This window comes from Urocampus carinirostris, chromosome 3 (genome assembly GCF_059441175.1).
Source record: "Urocampus carinirostris isolate Australia breed hairy pipefish chromosome 3, RoL_Ucar_1.0, whole genome shotgun sequence".
Taxonomy (NCBI): Eukaryota; Metazoa; Chordata; class Actinopteri; order Syngnathiformes; family Syngnathidae; genus Urocampus; species Urocampus carinirostris.
In genome coordinates, this window is record NC_142351.1 from 58690219 (window position 1) to 58705512 (window position 15294).

The 15294-nt window shown below is 41.3% G+C and overlaps 1 pseudogene; it reads left to right on the forward strand.

Annotated features, from left to right (window-relative positions):
- The window catches only part of LOC148370264 (uncharacterized), a 38371-nt pseudogene extending 24853 nt beyond the window's left edge, over positions 1-13518 (forward strand).
- The last annotated feature ends 1776 nt before the right edge of the window (positions 13519-15294 follow it).

Sequence of the window (15294 nt, forward strand, 5' to 3'; positions counted from 1 at the left end):
TATTTCTATTTTCTCATATATATATAAAAAGGATGATGTTGGTTAAAATTCAGACTAAAGAAAAACATGTTGAATTCATTGTAAACGTTAAAAAGCCACGATACGATCTCTTGTTAAAAGTATCTTGTTAAAATGGATGTAAACAAGTATTGTGATGGTTGATATTCTAAAATGTATTTTATGTAAACTGAAAAGAAAGCTCTTTGATGTATTTTTGGAAGTCTACAACGAGCTGCCAACGAGATCAAAGAGATCAAAGCCAGCAGAGAAGCTTACCACGTGTTGTGACTCATTAATTTGCAGCAACTGTAATAAAAACCTCATCATCCAGTCCAGCGTGAATGTGGATCTTTGGTGGGACAAATACACCGCAGTTACATGAGCATCCCGGGCAGAGGACTGGAGGATGCTGCTTGGGAGGGTGGGAAGAAATCCCACTTGAGAAGACAGAGCGGTGCCCCTGCACAATAGTATTGCCCTGTACACATTGGTTAACTGCTGTTAAAAGTGTCGATAAAAATTGTTCAAACCTCATATTGTTAGATTATGAAATAATGAAATTGTGAATGTATTTAATCGCTGTTAAAAGTGTCGATAAAAATTGTTCAAACCTCATATTGTTAGAAAATGATATAATGAAATTGTGAATATGTTTAATTGCAGTTGGAGGTGTCGATAAGTATTGTTCAAACCTCATATTTTTATAATATGAGAAAATGGAAATGTGAATGTGTTTAATTGCTGTTAAAAGTGTCAATAAAATTTGTTCAAACCCAACCTTAAGAAGCTGTTGCAACGGTTTAATCAAAAGAGTTATACCTTCAAAGCCCAAACATGATTTAAAAGTCTTGGGTGCCTAGACTGGTGATCTTATTAGCATGTCCCAGAGTGCAGCATGCTGAATTGCAGCTGTCAAGAAATGAGAAATAGTAGACCATCGACTAACACGTTTATGTGGAGGCATTGCGATAAAATGGGATCGGACAAAGGACAGGATGTGACAAACACACTCACAGTCGTTGTGTCTGTTCCCTTACTTGTGACTTCTTAAGGAGAGACGTTCCTGGATTCCTTGTCGGATTATTCGCCTTGTTCTTCAAGTTTTTAAACGCTGATTTCATACCGCTGCAAATTCTTTATCATCTTGTCAACTTGTGAGTAGTTTCCATGTCACTTTTAGCTGTATTCTTTTCCATATACCTCACGTTAATTCTCTGTTGGTACTTTTCCATAGTATCCATAGTTTTCCAGTGTACTGGTTCTCAACTGGTCTGACTTTAGGAACCACTATTTCATCATAACGATGAGCTGCAGCCCAAACATCAGAACAATTCCACTTCCTCAAATGTATCCAGTGAAAGGGTTGTGTAGTTTAAAGAGATAGTAGAATATATTCACCTTTTTATCAAAAATCAAAATGACCGACAAAACTAGAACTGTCACAATCTGGTCCACTACCTTCCCTCAGAGGGCACCAACCGGGTTTGGAACTGGACTCACATGTCCCTAATTCTACGAAACATTTTTATTGATGTTTGGGACAGCTCTCTGTTTTTCTGGTCATCGCCATTTCCATGCTACTTTACTTTGTTCCTTGCACCCTCACTTCCGGTTTTTGCATTCTGGTTTGGATATTGTCATATTTGATATTGTTTAGATTTTTTTTTTTTGTTTTGTGACCCCTCATTTTTGTTACTTTGTTTCTGGTTTTGTTTTAGAATACAGTCCATATTTTAAGAATCGCTGTTCCTGCTTCCCTTTACTTGAGTCAATCCAGAAAGCGTAACAGAAACAAAAACTAGGAACAACAAACACAAACAAACCAGGTCTTAAGATAACTAGCAAATAGTTCAAACCTGAAACAAAACCAAACCTGATATAGTTACAGAAGACAAGATGGAATGGCATCGAATCAGTAACCAGGACGACAATGACCTGACCCAGTGTGCTGTCCGAGTTGTCAATATATAGTCCTTGGATAATTTGTGATTGGTGTGCGGAGATTGGGCTTGGGTGTGTCCTGCTTTACACCCAGTCGGCGCCCTCCAGGGGGTGGTAGCGTCCCACATCCTGACAGAAATGGTTGTCTGCCATTTTGCTGCTGCAGGGAAGCAAAAATCTTAAAAAGGCTCAGCAAAAACATGAGGGGAAAAAAGGTGCTGTTCGCTGACTTAGTACTAGGGTTTATTTTAGGGCTTCACGAATTTGGAAAACGAACCTAATTGCAACTTTTCAGACCTGCACTGCTCTTTAAATGTGATTTTCCATTTTAAAAGAAAGGTGTGCATTTTTTGTGGTGGTTTTCTTTTTTGTGAAAAGTAAATTATTGTGACATGCAAACTTACCACGAGATATCATTACTCACTGTAAGTATATGATTGTGACAAAATAGTAATTATATATCAACAAATAAAAACAGAATCACAGTTGAATAAATGTTGATTATTGTCATTATTCAAAAGTATCCTTTCAGAGTAAGAAAGCAATTTTGACAGTGGCTGGCTAACTACACACTAGAATCTGGTAATTACGACTAAAATGCAAAAGTCCTGAATGTAGCGGTTTCCCACGAGTTGTAGCTCCAAATCATTCGTTACATGGGTGATGGATCCTGCATTGTGACTAATAAGGCTCGGCAAAGGTCGATTCCGCTGGTGATCACCATTATTTTGCGCTCTTCTGACTCTCTGAGTTTGGTTTATTTTCAATATAACAAGCCACTAAAATAATAGTTAATAGTTAAGTGACAGAATAGACCAGCCCATGACAGTCAAGCACACACTGCTTGCAAACTTTGCATCGCTTTTATTGGCTAGTGCCGTTATAACTTGCCTCTAATTGGCCGGTGCTGTTGAAACCCATATTGTGACAGTTGTGGTTGTCCAAACACTCCATCACTCACAAACATGGAGCTATAAATCCCTGATAAAACTGCAATGTCTAGCACCATCACACTACTTCACATCGCAATATCTGTTCGATTTTGGTTAGTCGTGCAGTCCTAGATTGCGGTTTTTACATTGAACCGCACTATTCAGTGTTATCTAGTGTTTGAATAACAAACATTGTCCCTTTGAAATTGAATGAAAAATCGAGTAATCTCCTGCCACCTACTCAAATGGATGAGTCTGACAGTTACCTGGTTGATCATTAGAAGAAAACAAAGATACTAAACAATGGCATGCTTTTTTGCAAACATCAAATTTGATAATTTCCTACAGCACATTAGACAAGGTTTCACAATACATTAGTATACCCCAGGCACTCTGGTTGAAAAACGCTACCCCAATGTGCCTAATTTTATACAAGTATGAGAATACAGTACATGACCGTGATGTGCAAAAATGTGAATAATTTTTTAACGAATCCAAGTAACGAGTGCAGCCAGATCTGGGACAGCTTAATGAAAAGAAGGACGGGAAAGAATTTGCCCTCCCCCCACCTCAAATCCAACCAAGCAAGCCACCCAGAGTAATCACAAAGCCGAGTCGTCGTCATTCTGCCTGATATCCTCCTCTGTGACACCTTCTCCCAAAGGCTATTGTGACATCCAGAGGACACGTCCAAGCAACTCTTATCAGCCTCTGACACAAACACACGAATGCACATGAGCACACATGCACACACAATGGAAGCATGAGCACACCCAAACTCTTTGCAATGCGGAAGTTGAAAATTTGGCATCATCTCCTTCTCCTTCTCCTTGAAAATACGATTCGCTGTTGATTTCAGCAGGCTGTATAGAGGACCAATCCTGTCATATGTAGAAGTAAATGTATGAGTGGATGAAATAAACACAAATATATGACGCTTAAACAGATGAGCACACGAATAAATACCAAAATAAACGATTTAAATGGAATTTATTTATGTATTTAAGCATATTGTCATATATTTGGTTGTTTATTTTTTGGGATATTTGTTTCGCTGTGTATTTTGTCTTGTATTTTATTATTAATTTGTGTATGCTGTTATGTTTTTTCTTAACTAAATGTCTAAGTAAATGGTAAATGGTCTGCATGTATATAGCACTTTTCAAGTCAATGAAGACCTCCCAAAGCGCTTTACAATGTGCTTCACACTTACCCATTCACACACCAATAGCGGCCATGCAAGGCGCCGACCTGCTTATTGAGGGCATTAGGGATTCAGAGTTTTGCCCAAGGAAACTTAGACATATGACACAGAGGAGCCGAATTCGAACCTGCGATCTCTTGATCCCAAGATGAGCGCTCTACCTCCTGAGCTAATTCCGCCCCAGTGCATGACAAAATTGCACGACAAAGAACACGAAAAAATGCACGTCAAAATACATGAACACACACACACACACTAATGACAATACATGATGTAGTTTTGATTGATTGGATTTCATTTAGATAGATTATTTCTACATATGGCGGAATCGTTTCTCCATAATGACATGTTCTGATAGCAGAGGACTAAAGCGCACCACTAAAGACTCTGCGACGGCGGCATGCAAATAAAGGCTCTTGAAATCTAGACATTCAATTCTAGTGAAATTGACTCAGTCAAAAGAGTGCTCAGAAAGGAAAGCGCCTTGATGTAGCGGCGGCCGAGCAATTAAAAGATTGCAGGTTTGATCCTCTACTGACTCGACATGTCAAAATGTCTCCAAGGCGCATCGGCAGTCCCCTAATTGCTTGCCATGCTGTGTTATTAGCGTGTGAATGAGCCTTAGTTACGGAATGTGGTGGCAGTGATGACGATCATAGTCATCTTCACCCAGTTTGCACGCTAATGTGAAAAAGGCCTCGGTGGTGGTGCTGAATTCCAATCACCGCTAATATGACTGGCTAACAATATGAAAATTAGCTGTTTAGGGAGACCGCACAGCTTGGGGTAAACACTGGAGTACTGAGGCTAGAGAACAAACGTTTTAAGCTTAGAGAGTAATCGTGTTTAGGTCAGAACGCTGGTTTCTCTAGCAATCGAAATAACCCATTGACTTATGTCATTAGAACAGAGATGTGCCGTCAGGGCCTGCAAGACCTTCTCTGCCAACCTAAACATATCTGAATCATGAGATGGTTATTTTAGGTTTTATGAATACGTATTCAATAATGTTCTATCAACTTCCTGTCATTGCTTTTTTTTCCCTGGGTGCCAGCTTCCAGACATGTGCTTACATATTTAAGCATTTAACAAATCACGTTACCTTCTGCCAGGCGCAGAAATCTACTCTGAGGCCTTCACAATCAGCTCTGTATTGTCTCATAGATAAAATAAGTGATGATAAAGCTGTTAGTTTAGCCAATCAGATTCCGAGTTGGGAAACGTCACCCATTTCACAAAGTAGAATTCTCGATTGGGCAGAAACAGAAGTATCACAACGAAAACAGAAAGAAACAAACCCAAGAGTCCACTGCTTCTGTTGAACGGATGTTTTTAGCCCTGAATTGAATAAACGATAGAAAAGATATTTCTAATTGAAAGGTACAGGCACGGAGAATCTGTACGACAGAGTAATTTAAACATTCTTTTTGAAAGAAAAAAGGATGGATTTTGTGCACAAATAAAAATTATTTTTGGTGAATAAAATGTGGCTACATTACTACATAATATTGCGATGGTATGAGGTTATTATTGATGTGTTTTTATATGTGTCACAGCTGCTGTAAATGTATTATAGCCATAAATTAGTTATTGAGGGTTGGATTTGTTCAGATGTGGCACTGCACTATGCCACAAAAGTGTGTACACTCTTCACGTTTCATTGTAATGTTTAATAGAACATCACTAAAGAAACAACACTTGACACAATGAAAAGAAGTATCCAAACGAAGGCCATGGGTTATTGAAAAGATATCCTCTGATGAGACGAAAAATAATATATTTGGCTCGGAAGGTGTAAAGCATGTGTGGCGGCAAGCAGGTGAGGAGTACAAAGATTTTTGTGTCGTGCCTAAAGTCAAGCATGGTGTTGGGAGTGTCATGGTTTGGGGCTGCATGAGTGCAATTGGGATTGAGTATTTGCATTTCATTGGAGGAAACACAATGTCAAGTCTGTACTATCAAAAATTGGGGCAAATATCAATCCCCTCCCTCCAGAAACTAGGTCGCAGGGCAATGGTCCAGCCTGACAATGACCCCAAATGCACTTCTAAAATGACCAAGGTTTTTTCAAAGGGGATAAGGGTTAAAGGGATGGACTGGCCAAGTAAACCCAAAAGGTGGAGAAACAGAAGATGTTGAATATTTACCAGCTCAGTCACGCTGTCATGGAGGAGTGGGAAGAGTATTCTAGTGGCAATTTGTGAGGCTCTGTGGTTCTGCAATTCATTGTGGCCACACACCATATTGAACTTCAGGAACTTTCACTTAAGGATGTACTCAATTTTGTTACTAGAGGTTTAGCTACTCATGGCTATATTTGGAGTTTTTTGAGGGAAAACTAAATTTGCACTGCTTTATAAGCTTTAAACATTTCCTTTTATTGTATTTAAAGTGATGTTTTTTCAGTGCTGTTCAATTATTCATTATGTAGAAAACTCTGCAAAAAAAATAGGGGTGTACTCACTTTTGTGACATACTGTAGGTGTAAAATGTACTGTCTGCCACTGCATTAGAACATTTTACACCTGTCAACCTCACCCAATTGCTCCCTGTTTTAATGGTTGAAATTCTTCCTATTAGGTATTAATAAACCTTACAAACATAACACAGCACCTGTTTACTTACAGCAAGACAGACTGTAGAGTACCACAACAGTAATGACTATATGCTTTTTAGATGTAACATGATGGATTAACAAGGAAAGTGTCCTGTCTACCAACTGTAGACTTTGTCGCTAGCATACGCTGAAAGCTTTATATGCACCGATATGTCCGCAGCAACGTTTTTTCTGAACATTAGTCCAACCGCCAGCGACCTCAGATATTACGAGATGTCCCAGGGGTAACAGAATGCCGTTGAACCGTTTTACCTCGTCCCGCCTGATTACACAGACAAGTTTGGCACTGTCAGGGCAATCATGGGAACCCGCTCACCAATTAAGTGAGTTATTACTGAGGAAATTATTTTATTTCCGGTAACACTGGCTAACTTAGTTAGGATTACAATAATGCCCCATCACTTTGAAGTCAATAACTGATTTATTATAGCTACAGTTAGAGGTAAGATCTTGGGCCTGGAACCTGAAGCCCCGCTCATTGCATGCAGCAATAATTTGACCACCATGACATTGGTCAATAAGTCTTGTCTTGAGTGGCATGGTTCAAGCACCTAGCTTAGCAGTTAGCATCGCAGTAACAGCCACCATTGCATTTTGTCGCATTTGGATTTTTTTTCTTTTTTCTTGGTATTATACAAAATCATGTATGGACTGGCTCCCTCATATCTTTCAGATTTGATTTCCCCCTATGTTCCGGTCCGAAGCCTTCATTCTGAAAGCGCTGGCCTACTGGTGATCCCAAGAGCCAAGAAGTGTTCTGCAGGTTCGAGAGCGTTCTCCATCCGGGCGCCGGTGCTGTGGAATGCTCTTCCCCCTGAGATCCGATCTGCCACCCTCAGTGGAAATGTTTAAATCCAAGCTTAAAACACACTTCTACTCTATAGCATATGAATAACCTATATTTTATTGACAATATCTCTGTACTATTTGTACTTGCAACATCCATTGCAGCCTGGTCATCCTGAAAGGGGGATTTCCACATGTGCGGTCCCTTTTCAAGGTTTCTTCATTTTCCTTATGTTGAGGTTTTTGAGTTTTTCCTTGGCCTCATGTTGGTTTCAGATCAGGGGATGGTGTAATAATAGTCTGAAATAATAGTCTGTGCAATAACCTGTGCAGCCCTTTGAGACTCTCTGTGATTAAGGGCTATACAAATAAAATTGACTTGACTTGACATTGTGTTACTAGACACATTGCAGTTATTTTTGTTTTATTTAACATATTTTATGTTTTGTTTCTGCTTGGGATACTTTCCTCCCATCCTATGGAAGTTAAAGCGTACGTATTATAATCCCTGCCTACAAGATTTATTATATATTATTTCTTTCATTCTTTTTTTCTACATCAGAAACATTTCAGCTCAAGCAAATAAGTTTAAATATCACCACTTTCAGGAGTGGCATGAAATCAGTCAACTCCAAACAGAACTTTTGGTCTCCACAGCATCAGTGCATCGCAGGTTGGAAAATATTCTGCAATCTATTATCCCTGTATGCATATTGCTGCTAGGGGGAACTGCTAATCGGGCTTCTTAATTTTAGTTATTGCATTTTGTTTTGTTGCCTTTAAGTTTTGTTTTGAATATGATTTCGTGACACTTGCACGTATATGTTGATGCCAATTTAATCAATATTCTGCGCTAGTTGATTGAGATTGACAGCTGCAGACACAGTCCGCAAACAAGTGTCTCAATCACGACACAATGTGTTACTTTTTTCTGCACCACATTTCCCTGCTGATTCAGCCAAGATTGTGATCTTACTCCATCGGGATAGTGGGAATCTCGTTCGTACATATAATTAGATGACTAGGCTTTTGTCGACCCAACTTCATTACATTTGTTCACTTCGACATTAAGAGAATCAAGCAGAAATCCAATTGTGCCATCACCCGCCGAAGGTCCTCGCAATGCGGATTCTTTGGACCGCGGCAGTGCAAAGCCATGTGGCTGAGGCGACTGAGGCGACCTGTTGGTGAAGTGCCTCGCCGATATCCTGGGAAAGTCACCGCTATACCATCCACCTCTTGAAAAAAACAGATAATAATAAGCCGCATCATATTCAAGGCCGCAGTGTTAAAAATGTCAAACAAAAGGGGCTGATTGTAGAAACTTTGTTAGGAATTACAGTAGTCATTCAATGGCCCACAAAAACAATACAAGGCTTGATCATGATCTTGCCATTATTTTTATTATGTTTGGATTTTTTCCGCATTGTTTCACTCAAGTTTTCGTTGTGTAACATAGAACTCAAATGATCACTTTTCATCCCATGAGGGTGTCATGGCCAGCCGCCTGTCCAAGCTGCTCAGAGCCGTTTTTCAAGCGGCAAATCCAGGTGGAGCAGCAGGCTGTCCACAACTCAAAAGTCATTTCTCATTCCAAGCCGTCCTTCATTGTCCCCACCCAGCGCGAACCCAGCAGTCAGTTCCACTGTGCGTAACCTTTCATCACAGGGCCACACATGTGGCAGCCCCAGCACAGAGTGAAAAATGACCCTCTGAGGTGTTTTTTTTCCTGAAAGCAGCTGAAATATTTGTGAGTAATGGTTGGTTTTGCAACAGGTCTTTAGAGATGTTATTCCCAGCAGCAGGACGTCAGTGGTGAAACTTCTTCTGGATCTTCACAGAGTACGATGGTTAAATGCACCTGTAGTGACGCTTATTAAGATGCACCTCACGTTAGGCACTACTTTACCACTCCGGCATCCACAATTAGTTATTAGTGGAAGCTGTGAAGCGACTTGTTGTTTAGTGGCAATGTTGTGAGTGTAAAGGTTCAAGGACATGTCTCAGAAGAACTCATCCCTCCCCCTCCCTTGGGCTCCACGCGTGTGTTTTTCTCCTTCCTCTTCATTGATCTACAATTGAGCACGTCAACACTATTTGGGCGTGGGCAACTTCCATCAATAGTTTTCGACAAGACAATCTTTTACTTTTGAGTCATTTGTTTTCCTGCAGGAGGGCTTTTGGGATTGTTTGTTTTTCAAATATGTGATGGACACATCTATTGCCACTTTAAAATACTCTTGACAGAAGCTTAAAAAACTCACAAGAAGCCTGTCAGAAAAAAAGCAGCGTAATTGTTTGTGTGCACAAATCAATCTTGAAAGCCTCTGATAGAATTTTAAAGTATTGTTTGGTATGCAAGATTTTCTATCCCCTGCCTTCAACTATGCTTTCTTCGCATTTGCATTATGACACACTTGGTTTCTTTTAAATCATCTGTATGTACTCAAAACATCGTTATACCTGTTTTTCCCTACCTTTGGCTATCAAACGTGTAAAGTCAATGTTAGTAAACAGTAAAAATAAGGCGAGGAGACATCAATGGATTTTGAAATGCAAGGGGGAATGGGAAAAAAGCTCTCAGATAAGAAAAAAATCCTCCGAGCTCTCTTTTTTGTTTGAATCTTGAAGGTTACAAAAAAGCAGATCATTTTTAAGGGTTTGGTGGGTATCAAAGAGCAGCAACATGGTTGTCCGATAGTGACACCAATGCAATAGTCAAAACAACGAACAACCGTGAGTCCAAACTGGCGCTCCATGAAGGCTCCTTTGCACTCCACCAAGAATAACAAACTTATTAGTTATAGTAATGTCAACATGACCTTGCAGGTTATCAAATGGACAGTTTATAATATTTGACCACTAGAGGCTGTTTTTTGTGCAGTTGAACCAAAAAACGAGTTCTAAAAGGCACAAGGAAGAATACAAATTATTGTCTTAAAATGACCAAATTATACAATTTTTCTTCTCAATTATTTGCCGAGTCATTCAGAAAATGTTTGGATTTTGGGTACCCATACCAGCTAGATAACTTGTGCTCGCTCCCCCAAGGTGAGGCTACCAGTAAAAAAAATGAATTCAAATTTGTTGAGCGACAAGTATTGAAAAAAATGCACTTGTATTTGGCAGTTCATGTATTTTTGCTTATCTAAATCAGTATTGTTTTTTAGACAATGATGTTTTTTTGTTTACCACCAGAAGGCGCTAAATAATACGGTCCCTTTCAATCAGTCGGTTTTCAACTGATCTGACTTCAAGACCCACCATACCTTCTCAAATTGATCGAATAAAAATATTGTGAAGTTTAAAGCATATATAGTGAATTATATTCACTATTTTTCCCAAAATAACCTCAAAGACCAGCAAAACCAAAATTTACCGAATAATGTGCATATACAAATAGGCCTACATCGCTTGGAAGTGACCCTCAAAGACGCCTTTAAAATAACCACATGCTAAAAAAATTTGGACCAAAGACATGTAGAAACATCAATAATTATTTTATTATGTAGATAATAAATATAAGCATACCAACAAAAAATGAAATCAAATTTTTTCAAACTAATAACTGTATTTTCCAGTACTTGACAGAGCTTCAATAGCAGACACAAGTACATCATTTGTACTTCGTAATCATTTCCTTATTCTAGTCTATTGGTGTTTTTTTCCATTTTCCTTTCCCTATTCCCAACTTTCTTGGGACTCATTGGCCCAGTGCTTCTGGGCACCTGTGGAAGACTTTGAAAGTGATCTGGCGTAGAGGGAGAGTGGTCAACCAGCAGAGGTGTGCTGAGGGAGTTTGGGTTCCCAAGGAGGAGGACTCAAAAATATCCACCAGTTTCGGACAATCTCACTGTTGAGTGTGGAAGGGAAAGTGTTCTTCAGCATCGTCTCCTGAAGACTGACAGAGTTCCTCCTCAAGAACAACTACATCGACACTTCGGTCCAGAAGGGTGGGATTCCTGGAGCTCCTGGCTGCCTGGAGCACACTGGGGTAATCACAAAACTAATCAGAGAAGCCCACGAGAACAAAGGAGACCTTGCTGTGTTGTGGTTGGACCTGACTAACGCCAACGGGTCCATTCCACACAAACTAGTTGAGCTTGCACTACAACTCCACCAGGTTCCTAACAAGTTCAAGCACCTGATCCTGAATTATTATGACTACTTCAGGCTTAGGTTCACTCCTGGGTCAGTAACATCAGATTGGCATCACCTTGGGAAAGGCATAATAACAGGTTGTACCATATGCATTAAGCTTTTTGCTTTGGCAATGAACATGGTAGTCAAAGCTGCAGAAGTGGAATGCAGAGGGCCGATATCCAGATCAGGTGTTTGCCAGCGTCCCATAAGAGCATATATGGATGACCTTACCATCACCACAACATCTGTCCCTGGGAGTCGATGGGTCCTGCAGGGTTTGGAGAGATTCATAACATGGGCGAGGATGAGCTTCAAGCCCTCAAAGTCAAGATCCATGGTTCTGAAGAGGGGAAAGGTGGTGGATAAGTTCAGGTTTTCAATCTCTGGAACTGGGATCCCAACCATTTTGCAACAACCATTTAAGAGCCTGGGGAAAGTCTTTGACTCAACTCTGAAAGACTCTGCTGCCATCCAAGAGTCTGTTAAACAACTTGCAATGTGGCTCACCAAGGTGGACAAGTCTGGCCTGCCAGGTAGATTTAAGAGTCTTTTGGCCTCTCTTGGTCCATGCAATACCAATATTGACTGTGGAGATCCTCGAAAGGAAGATCAGTAGCTTTCTCCGGAAGTGGCTGGGACTTCCCCGGAGCCTTACCAGCGCTGCTTTGTACGGGACAAGCAATACCGTCCAGCTACCCTTCAGTGGGCTCACTGAGGAGTTCAAGGTGGCACGTACTAGAAAGGCTCTTCAGTACAGGGATTCCAAGGACAGCAAGGTGTCATCAGCTGGGGTTGAAGTGAGAACCGGGAGGAAGTGGAGAGCTCAGAAGGAAGTGGAGGTGTCACGACTGAGGCAGAAGACTCTGGTTGGGGTCCTGGCATTGGGGAGAGCAGGTCCGGGCTTCTTTCCAAAAACCAAAGTGAGTCAAGCCCAAGGGAAGGAGAGACACCATCTTCTCCAGGAAGAGGTCCGAGCAGGTGTGGAGGAAGAGCGGGTGAGCAGGGCAGTCGGACTACGGAAGCAGGGAGCATGGACATGGTGAGAGAACACATTACAGCGCAAAGTGACCTGGTCAAGCATCATGCAAGCAGACTTCCACCGTGTTCGGTTCCTTGTTAAGGCAGTTTACGATGTCCTACCAAGCTCAGCGAACCTTCATGTGTGGGGAAAGAGCGAAACACCTTCCTGCCCCCTTTGCTCTGGAAGAGGCTCCTTGGAAAACCTTCTCAGCAGCTGCCCAAAGTCCCTGGCTGATGGTCGCTATCGCTGGCGCCATGACCAGGTTCTGAAAGCAGTTGCTGAGTGCATTGCCCTAGCAGTCAACAGGGGGAAACACCATCAAGCCACAAGCGAAGCAGTCAATTTCATCAAGGCAGGGGAGAAACCCAGGGCTTGTGCAAAGCCAACATCAGGACTCCTCCACATTGCCTCTGATTGGCAGTCGCATGTTGATCTTGGGAAAAACTAAGGTTACCCCAGCATATATCAGCAACATCGCTCCGACCAGACATGATAATCACCTCTGAGACTTCAAAACACCTCATCATGCTGGAGCTTACAGTCCCGTGGGAAGAGCGCATTAAAGAAGCCAATGAAAGGAAACACGCAAAGTACCAGGAACTGGTGGAGGAGTGCAGGGGCATGGGCTGGAAAGTTTTCTTTGAGCCAATAGAGGTCGGCTGCAGGGGTTTTGCTGGACGATCCTACTGCAAAGTATCAGGACGGTTGGGTGTGAAGGGAGCAGCCAAGAAGAAAGCCATTAAATCCGCTAGTGAAGCTGCAGAAAAAGCCACCAAGTGGCTTTGGCTCAAAAGGGCAGATCCATGGACTGCTCCTGCGGCGCAGGTTGAGGCCTGATCAACCTCGGCTGGGTCACCTGGGCGAGAGTGTCTGATGTTGCGGGACCCGAAACACTCAATGAACTCAGGATACATCACTGATGATGTGTCCCAGTTGCATCCAGGAGATGTTTCTTTCAAGTTCAAGAGGAGTGTGCAGAGAAAGGAACTAAAACCAACACAATCACAATAAAATTGTAACATAGCCCCTCTCAAACACAGTTGGGACGGTGTCCATTAACTGAACGATAGGAAGGGATCGAGCGATGCATTATCACAATCTCATGTTAAGGAATGTAATTGACTCTGTGTTTTATTTTTCTTAGCATTATTTTGCCAAGAACTCGCAACCCACTGAAAATGGTTCCCTGGCCCACTTTTGGGTCCAGACTCACCAGGTGAGAAACTCTTCTTCAAATTATCCTTTCTAATGCCTGATCACTATGTGTTAGTGATCCCAAAAATATGCCTTGGCTCTTTTTTAAAAAAATTTAAAAAAGGGACTGTGGATACTTTTATTCAAAAGGAACAACAAATTGGGTGGCACGGCAGCTAAGTGGTTAGCGCATCTGTGGGACAGTTTGGAGCTCATGGGATCAAATTAAGCTACCAACCTTCGTGTGTGGAGTTTGCATGTTCTCCCCTTGCTAGCCTTGGTTTCCCTCCGGGCACTCCTGTTTCCTCCCACATTCCAAAAACATGTGCGTCAGGTTAACTGGCCGGTCCAAATCGTCCCTAGGGGTAAATGAGCGAGTGAGTTGTCTGTTTCTGTGTCCCCTGTGACTGGTTGGCAACCACTTCAGGGTGTCCTCTGCCCACTGCCCGTAGATAGCTGGGATGGGCCCTAGAACCCCCGCGACCCTACTGCAGATAATGGATGGATGGTTGGAAGAGCGCCTATAATTCATTCAAAAGTCAAGACAATAGAACATGATTTCTATGCTACAGTTTAGATCTTCCTTGCTGTGCCAATCAAATGGTGAATAAAATGTAGGTTCATGTATTTGTAAATGTGACTGTGCCTCTTCTGAAATTAACCTCACCGCACATAAAAATGTGAAACAGATTGACATTTTAGTCATTTTCCATTTGTGAATTTACTCACTTTTGTTGCAGTTAAGGCCATTTTTAAGTGTTAAAAAAGTAATTCAGTGTTACAGGATGCGTCATCATTACGTCTACTCTTTAGTTTTTGGAACCTCACGTCTTGCGTGGCAAATTTCAATTGCATTGGCACCTGTCAATTAAGTCAATTACATTTTTTTATTGAGATGTCACATCGTTAAAAAGAATTCCTCGGCAACTTAAGTGTCACATGAAGCACTGCTGATGACTGCATTAAAAAAGTCATGGGTTTGTCACTGCTTCTTTTCGAAATTTAGGCTGAGAAAATTATATATATATATATATATATATATATATATATATATATACCAATGTTTAAGTCTTAGGTATGACTCGGCCGAGGCTAGAACCACAACCTCCCAGTCTCGGAGTGGGCACCATACCCCCAAGGCCACCAGCTCGGTGGCCTTGGGGGTATGGGGTATGGTAAGAGTAAACAGGCTGAGAAAATACTCACCATAAATCCTGGACAAAAAGCTCATGATTAAAAGCAGGATGCACAAATTTAACTCAATTTTGTCTTTGTCAAACCCTCTCTGGATTTTAGGCCGCAAGCTTAAATGTGGGGTGAATCGTTTGAGCTGTCCTTAAAAAGTTGAAAGTCAAATATGTTCTCCATTAATTATATGTTAACAATGCCCAACTGAGTTCAAAGAACCCTCATGCTTTTTCCCACTTTGCCTATATGCTTTTATCCTACCTTTTGG